Genomic DNA, 6,731 nt, shown 5'->3' on the forward strand with positions numbered 1-6,731 from the left:
CCCCGCGCATACCCACACCAATTGTAGTTGGGGCTGCAGTGGTTGTGGTTGTAGTGGGGGCTGCAGTGGTTGTGGTTGTAGTTGGGGCTGCAGTGGTTGTGGTTGTAGTGGGGGCTGTAGTGGTTGTGGTTGTAGTGGGGGCTGCAGTGGTTGTGGTTGTAGTGGGGGCTGTAGTGGTTGTGGTTGTAGTGGGGGCTGCAGTGGTTGTGGTTGTAGTTGGGCTGCAGTGGTTGTGGTTGTAGTTGGCGCTGCAGTGGTTGTGGTTGTAGTGGGGGCTGCAGTGGTTGTGGTTGTAGTTGGGGCTGCAGTGGTTGTGGTTGTAGTGGGGGCTGTAGTGGTTGTGGTTGTTATGGGGGCTGTAGTGGTTGTGGTTGTAGTGGGGGCTGCAGTGGTTGTGGTTGTAGTTGGGGCTGCAGTGGTTGTGGTTGTAGTGGGGGCTGTAGTGGTTGTGGTTGTAGTGGGGGCTGTAGTGGTTGTGGTTGTAGTTGGGGCTGCAGTGGTTGTGGTTGTATTGGGGGCTGCAGTGGTTGTGGTTGTAGTTGGCGCTGCAGTGGTTGTGGTTGTAGTGGGGGCTGCAGTGGTTGTGGTTGTAGTGGGGGCTGCAGTGGTTGTGGTTGTAGTTGGGGCTGCAGTGGTGTGGTTGTAGTTGGGGTAGTGGTTGTGGTTGTAGTTGGCGCTGCAGTGGTTGTGGTTGTAGTGGGGGCTGCAGTGGTTGTGGTTGTAGTGGGGGCTGCAGTGGTTGTGGTTGTAGTTGGCGCTGCAGTGGTTGTGGTTGTAGTGGGGGCTGTAGTGGTTGTGGTTGTTATGGGGGCTGTAGTGGTTGTGGTTGTTATGGGGGCTGCAGTGGTTGTGGTTGTATTGGGGTCAGCAGTACTTTGGGCTGTAGTAGTTGCTGTTTAAAAAATATATAAAATATTAGTAACATTTGTAAAATGTATTGTTTACTTACTTTGAATGTTATGACAGCTTTTTCGAAGGGCACAAAATATATACATTTTAGTACCCACAGCATGAATTTAAATATAAGAACCTAAGAACATAAGAAAGTTTACAAATGAGAGGAGGCCATTCGGCTTATCTTGCTCGTTTGGTTGTTAATAGTTGTCAGTAGTCAATAACAGGTAGTTCTTTTGAAGCAATTTACAGTATGAAATATCTCACACATAAGAAATTGACCAATTGCCTTCTATTTATTTTGCCAGTTATTTAAGCTTTAACTTCTTTAAATGTGTCTTTATTTCTATAAAGAAACCTTTAGAATCTTCATATACAATGTTGTTTTGTTTTATTACACAGAAATTAATATTCATGTGGGGTTTGTCATGTACAGAAATGTTTGTATACTACCAACATTTGTATACTACCAACATTTGAAAAGAAAGGTGTAAAATAAATACGTACAGTATTATGTAATGTTAGGGCACTTACCTAACATATTTTAATAACTTTTGAAAATATATGGCTATAGGAGAAAGACATTAGGCTTACCTGCTATAAGTAAAAGTATTGCTATTGTTTCCAGCCTCGTTGTGTTTGCTGACATTCCAACTGTTGTCCAAGAATAAAGGGAAACAGAAATAATGTGTACAGATCATGTACAAATATCATTCTTCCAACAAATAAACCTGCAAGACAATCTAATTAAAGTGAATTCATGAAATTCACATGATGAAGTTCAACATGACCTATATAACCCCCTTTAAATGACATGCCTATTCCACACATATGAAGTTCTTTAAGTGCTGTGAATCAGTCTATCCACTGCAGCCCTCACCAGTGTTTTATGAGTCTAATGAGTTGCAGTGGATGTATAACTATCATACATTGCATTACTTTCATTATACCACCAAATACATGAGGAGGTATTGATCTTCATGTTTCACCACTTCAGAATATTTTGATACTATAATACATGTGAACATTATTAATAATATACACTATGAATATTCAGGGAGATACTTTATTACCACTGCCTCTGAATAAGACATAAATAATCTGAATACTACACTTAAGAAGGTATTATCCAAAACATTTACTTGTAAGGGTAGCTTCTATAGTTATGGATTCCCTTTTTATTGCAGAAGCCCACACTGCAGCAGTATTGGGGTCATTGAAAAATAATTTCTATCTCACCAGAATCCCTTGATAGAATGACAGCCTTATTGTGCACATTAGGTGTACAGCACTATTATTATATAATTATTTTTATTTGTATTAAAATAATAATAATAATAATAATAATAATAATAATAATAATAATAAAATAATAATAATAATCATAATCATAATAATATATCAATGTCCCCAGAAACATGAAACAGAATTACAGCCTTACATGTACACTTTTAGTCTACTTAATTTCTTGTAACACATGGTGACATAAGAGACACAAATAACTGGAGAAAAAGCGATTTTGACCATGGTCATTTCATAATTTAAGAGCATGGTCCAACAACAGACGGGCAACAGTGAAGCGACATGAAAAAAATAGGATTTCTGCAATTTTTGCAATTTTGTCGTGTGGCAGCTAGGAAACTGACGAATGAGGAACAGCTTCCCTTGCATGCCTTCAGTAAACAATGGCAGAAGAAAAGACAATTCTTGCAGTATCAAAATACCCAGAGCTGTACAATAATGGACACAACAATTATAAAGACACAACAATGAGGGAGCACATCCGGCAGTCCCTTTCCAGGGAACTGGCTACAACTGGTGTGTTCGATTCATTTACCTTTACTGAAATTAATATTCTGAAAAGCTATTATGTATTCTACATGTTTATTAGCTGTATAACAGGACTATCACACATGTGATTTTTTTCCAGCTGATAATACAATCAGAGGAGAGTAATTTATCACATCACATACGTCTGACGCCAGTCTCTCATTCTTATAAACACGTATTGAAATTGAGTGGATTCAATCATACGTTTTTTTTATTTTTTTTTTTAAATAGTTTTGTTTTTTTTACTCAGGGGTGAAAACTTATCCAATTGTGATCTTTCATTTTTGTATTTTTAATATATATATTTTTTTCTCAATAAAAACTTTTTTCCCCCTTAACTGGATAAGAGATAAACCTCTTAACAGAGTGGAGTATGAGGCACTGACACAACAAAATGTGAAAAAAAGTTCAAGCGGGTGTAGACTTTCTATAGGCACTACACTCTCTCTCTCTCTATATAATATATATATATATATATATATATATATATATATATATATATATATATATAGTAGCAATATAGGCACGATCCCGGGACGATCCCGGGACCTCTTGCACTAAAGCATAGCATCAATACCGCTGTGCAAGAAGCGTATTTCGGGCTTATGTCTTTGTATTTGATTACATCACCTACCAACCCTGCTGCTGCCTTCCCCAGTACACGGTACACAATATATAGACAGATAAATAGATATATAGAAAGTGATAAAAAAAAATAGCTATTTTAAATGCTTTTGCATTTTCAGCAAGGATCACAAAAAAATAAGACATTTAAAAAGATTGAAATCTCAAACACACCAAAGGTGCTATTCATAAAAGTACTTGCCGACTGCCATAATAAAACAAATTTTGTTTAACACTAATGAAAGTCTTCAATATTGCTAGTCATAAAATGATCTGCAAATACGGGTGACTGTTTAAGAATATGTATACAGCACTTCAAGAACGAAAATCCACCGCTTTTTGATGACATCATCAGCATTATAATATTCCCTGGGTGGGTCGGTAGCTGTTGCAAAAAGAAAAACAGAATCCACCGACAGTAGCCTATTACCGAAACCGAGTCTGCAGCTGCCACTCACCGGCAGTCTGCAAAGCCTGATTCTGATGCCACTATCACATCTGCCAAAAATTCAGGACATATTGTAATTTTGAAAAAACAAGTATTTTTTTTTTTTAATAAATACTTTGTATTTTCATTTTGTTTGGCAACATTGGTAAACACATTTCCATACGCACACATTAGATTTCCATTCTTAACTGCAGGACCAAAAAAAAAAAAGAGACATGCATTTTTTAAAGTATTAAATAGAAAATATTTTACTAACCTCCTCTTTTGAAAAGCATCTTCATGTTCTTTGTAAGAATCCTATGAGCGGTGCTCCTGTCTTTATGTATGAAGTATCACAGGTGTTGAGTGCCTGTCTTCAATCGTCCAATATATAACGGGTGTGTTCATTTTTATATGACACGGCTGGGATTATAAATCATGTAACCATGACACAAACACAAAATATTGTTTATTTAGGTGAAAATACGCCTGCACATTACTTTGCTATACGCACCCATGCCCTTCCCAAAATGGGATACATATCTTCCCTGGGTGTAATATAGAATTAGTACTTAGAACATGTAGAACTTATTGTGTTTTAGAATTGAAATTGAACGTGTCCACATTGTTCTTTTGAACTAGTTAAATTTCTTTGGTTGAATTTACACTAGAATTGATACTACTTACCAATTAGATTTTTTTTTTTTCTTAATATACATTTTAAAATCTACAAGAAAATTCTCACTCTAACCAGTTTACTACATATGAACACAAGAGGATGGTTACAGTTCAATAAAGATAAATCCATCAGCTTTAGAAAGCTGATAGTGGTTTTAGCATTAAGCCTGGTAAAGTACGTGGCAATAGCTATGTTTCCATCAAAAAAAATGTATGCAGTAAAACTCATGAGTATGAAAAAAGCAAAGTTGTGAGGGATATAGGCAAAATTTGGTTAATTCTGGTTTCTCTGCACAGTAGTGTATCCTGAAGGCTAAACTTTGGAAGAATGTAGTAAACAAATACAAATTAATTACACAGTAACATTGAATTTAGTTGAGGCCTTATTAAATAAAATCTATGCTCTGAGCGTATACACTGTATCTTGAATTCTTGTATAAGAATCTGTTGCTGAGTATCTTAACCTTCATATATCTTAACTTTAGGTCTATTATACAAAATATATTTTTAAAAACTATAAATGTATTTCTAAAAAAGTGTCAGTGAGAGCTGGGTTTGCATCCTCAGCTCATTCTACACATTAAAGGTAAACAGACTCAGAGTTCTGCTCTGCTGTAGTAAATTCACTAATTATCAGAACAATTTTCTCTGATCTTCAAAAACTAAGAATGTAAAGCAATTAAATTATCAAAATTTATGGTTATAGAATATACTGCACATTATTAGTTTATAATAACAATTGTGTGTGTAACAGGATAGTGTCAGGAATGAGACTCAGAAAACCAGAAAGCTGCAGTTTAAAGTACTGGTGCGCACATTTATTAACAAACAAAAGCATATGAGCAAATAAACAGGCACAAGGGCCAAAATAAAAGGTTAAACAGAACAATTGGGCTGTCAGGCTGGGCATTCACCTTCACTGACCATTTATAATCACACAGCTCATAAACATTCACCAGCACTCCTCTCAAACAACAACCCCCAAACAAAGATGCTTCTTCTCCTTAAATACCGTGTGACTGGAGCCCAATTAACCATTTAATTAAGGCTCCAATCATATTCTCACATGCTTTATGGCAGGAAGGATTTTATCACCCTCCCTGCCAACCCTATATTCCCAACACCCACACATACAATTTAAATGTATGGCTTTGACTCTGCCACAGTGAGACACAATTTGGCAGCGATACTATTTGGCACAATGCCTAACTAACCCTTAATGACACCTATCATATGTTTAAAAAAATACTATACAGCTATGGCTGCTAGTTTTGCATCACCTAGAATTTTAGGATTGAGACATCATTTTAATAAAATACATAACTGAACATTATTTTGATCTTTTATTTAACATCATGTAATCAAAGAAAATACAAAATGATATCGCAAAAGCCTACTTCAAAGCAGAATGTAATGTGTATTAATGTACATTATTCAGCAGGTTCCAGTTTCATTCCACTGTATAAAGCAAAATGTGTTAATTCGATAGAGCAGGGGTGTCAAACTCAATTTTACAGAGGGCCATATCTTATTATATATACCTTTTACACATACACATGCATTTTAATAGGTGACATAGAAAACGCATGTTTCTATTCACAGCTTTTATTGTATACACATGTGTTTAATATATGACTTATTAATTTAAAACACATGTTATCTATCTTATCTAGTTGCTGCCCTGTACTTTCTCATTTACTGAAGAATCACGGCACCTTTTTTGTGAGAAAAGCTTGTTAATATCAGGATTCATGTTTTGTGCTGAAACGATGTTTAGCACGGAGTGTAGATGGTTGTCATTCAGGCAAGATCTTTGAGCAGATTTATTATTCTTCATCAGTGAAAATAGCTGTTCGCAGAAGTACGTACTGCCAAACTTTGACATGACGCATGCAGCCTGAATGCAGAGCTGTGGGAATGTGGCTGGAAGGAACGGGTAAAACTGCTCACCCGAGACAGAATCAAACTTAACCTTCTGTGAGATATTGCACTGCAAAAAAAAAACATCTGGATGTCTTCTGCTGCAGTTTCCACATCTACACTAAATGGGTTTGAAAAAAGCTGCAACTGGAACTGCTACTTGCGAAAATCTGAAAAACGGTGCTCAAATTACACCCGCAACACTTTTAGTTTTGCAGCAAACGCACTACCAGGAAAAGTAAAATCCGCCATAATCACATACAGCTTGGCATGTTAGGAAATGGCAAAGGTTTCCTTGCTGCGTGTTTCTCACACACATATAACTTTAGGTGAAGCGCCTTGTAAAGGGAGGGACCTG

The 6,731-nt window shown here is 36.5% G+C and overlaps 1 long non-coding RNA gene across 1 annotated transcript; it reads right to left on the bottom strand.

The window, feature by feature from the left end:
* Positions 1–878: 878 nt before the first annotated feature.
* LOC121294685 lies at positions 879–4,069 on the bottom strand. The gene is made up of 3 exons (XR_005946813.1): positions 4,053–4,069; positions 1,489–1,548; positions 879–892 (listed from the first exon to the last, which is right to left on the bottom strand). It is a non-coding gene; the product is annotated as an uncharacterized LOC121294685 (long non-coding RNA).
* Between the last annotated feature and the right edge of the window lie 2,662 nt (positions 4,070–6,731).

This window comes from Polyodon spathula, chromosome 19 (assembly GCF_017654505.1).
Source record: "Polyodon spathula isolate WHYD16114869_AA chromosome 19, ASM1765450v1, whole genome shotgun sequence".
Lineage (NCBI taxonomy): Eukaryota > Metazoa > Chordata > Actinopteri > Acipenseriformes > Polyodontidae > Polyodon > Polyodon spathula.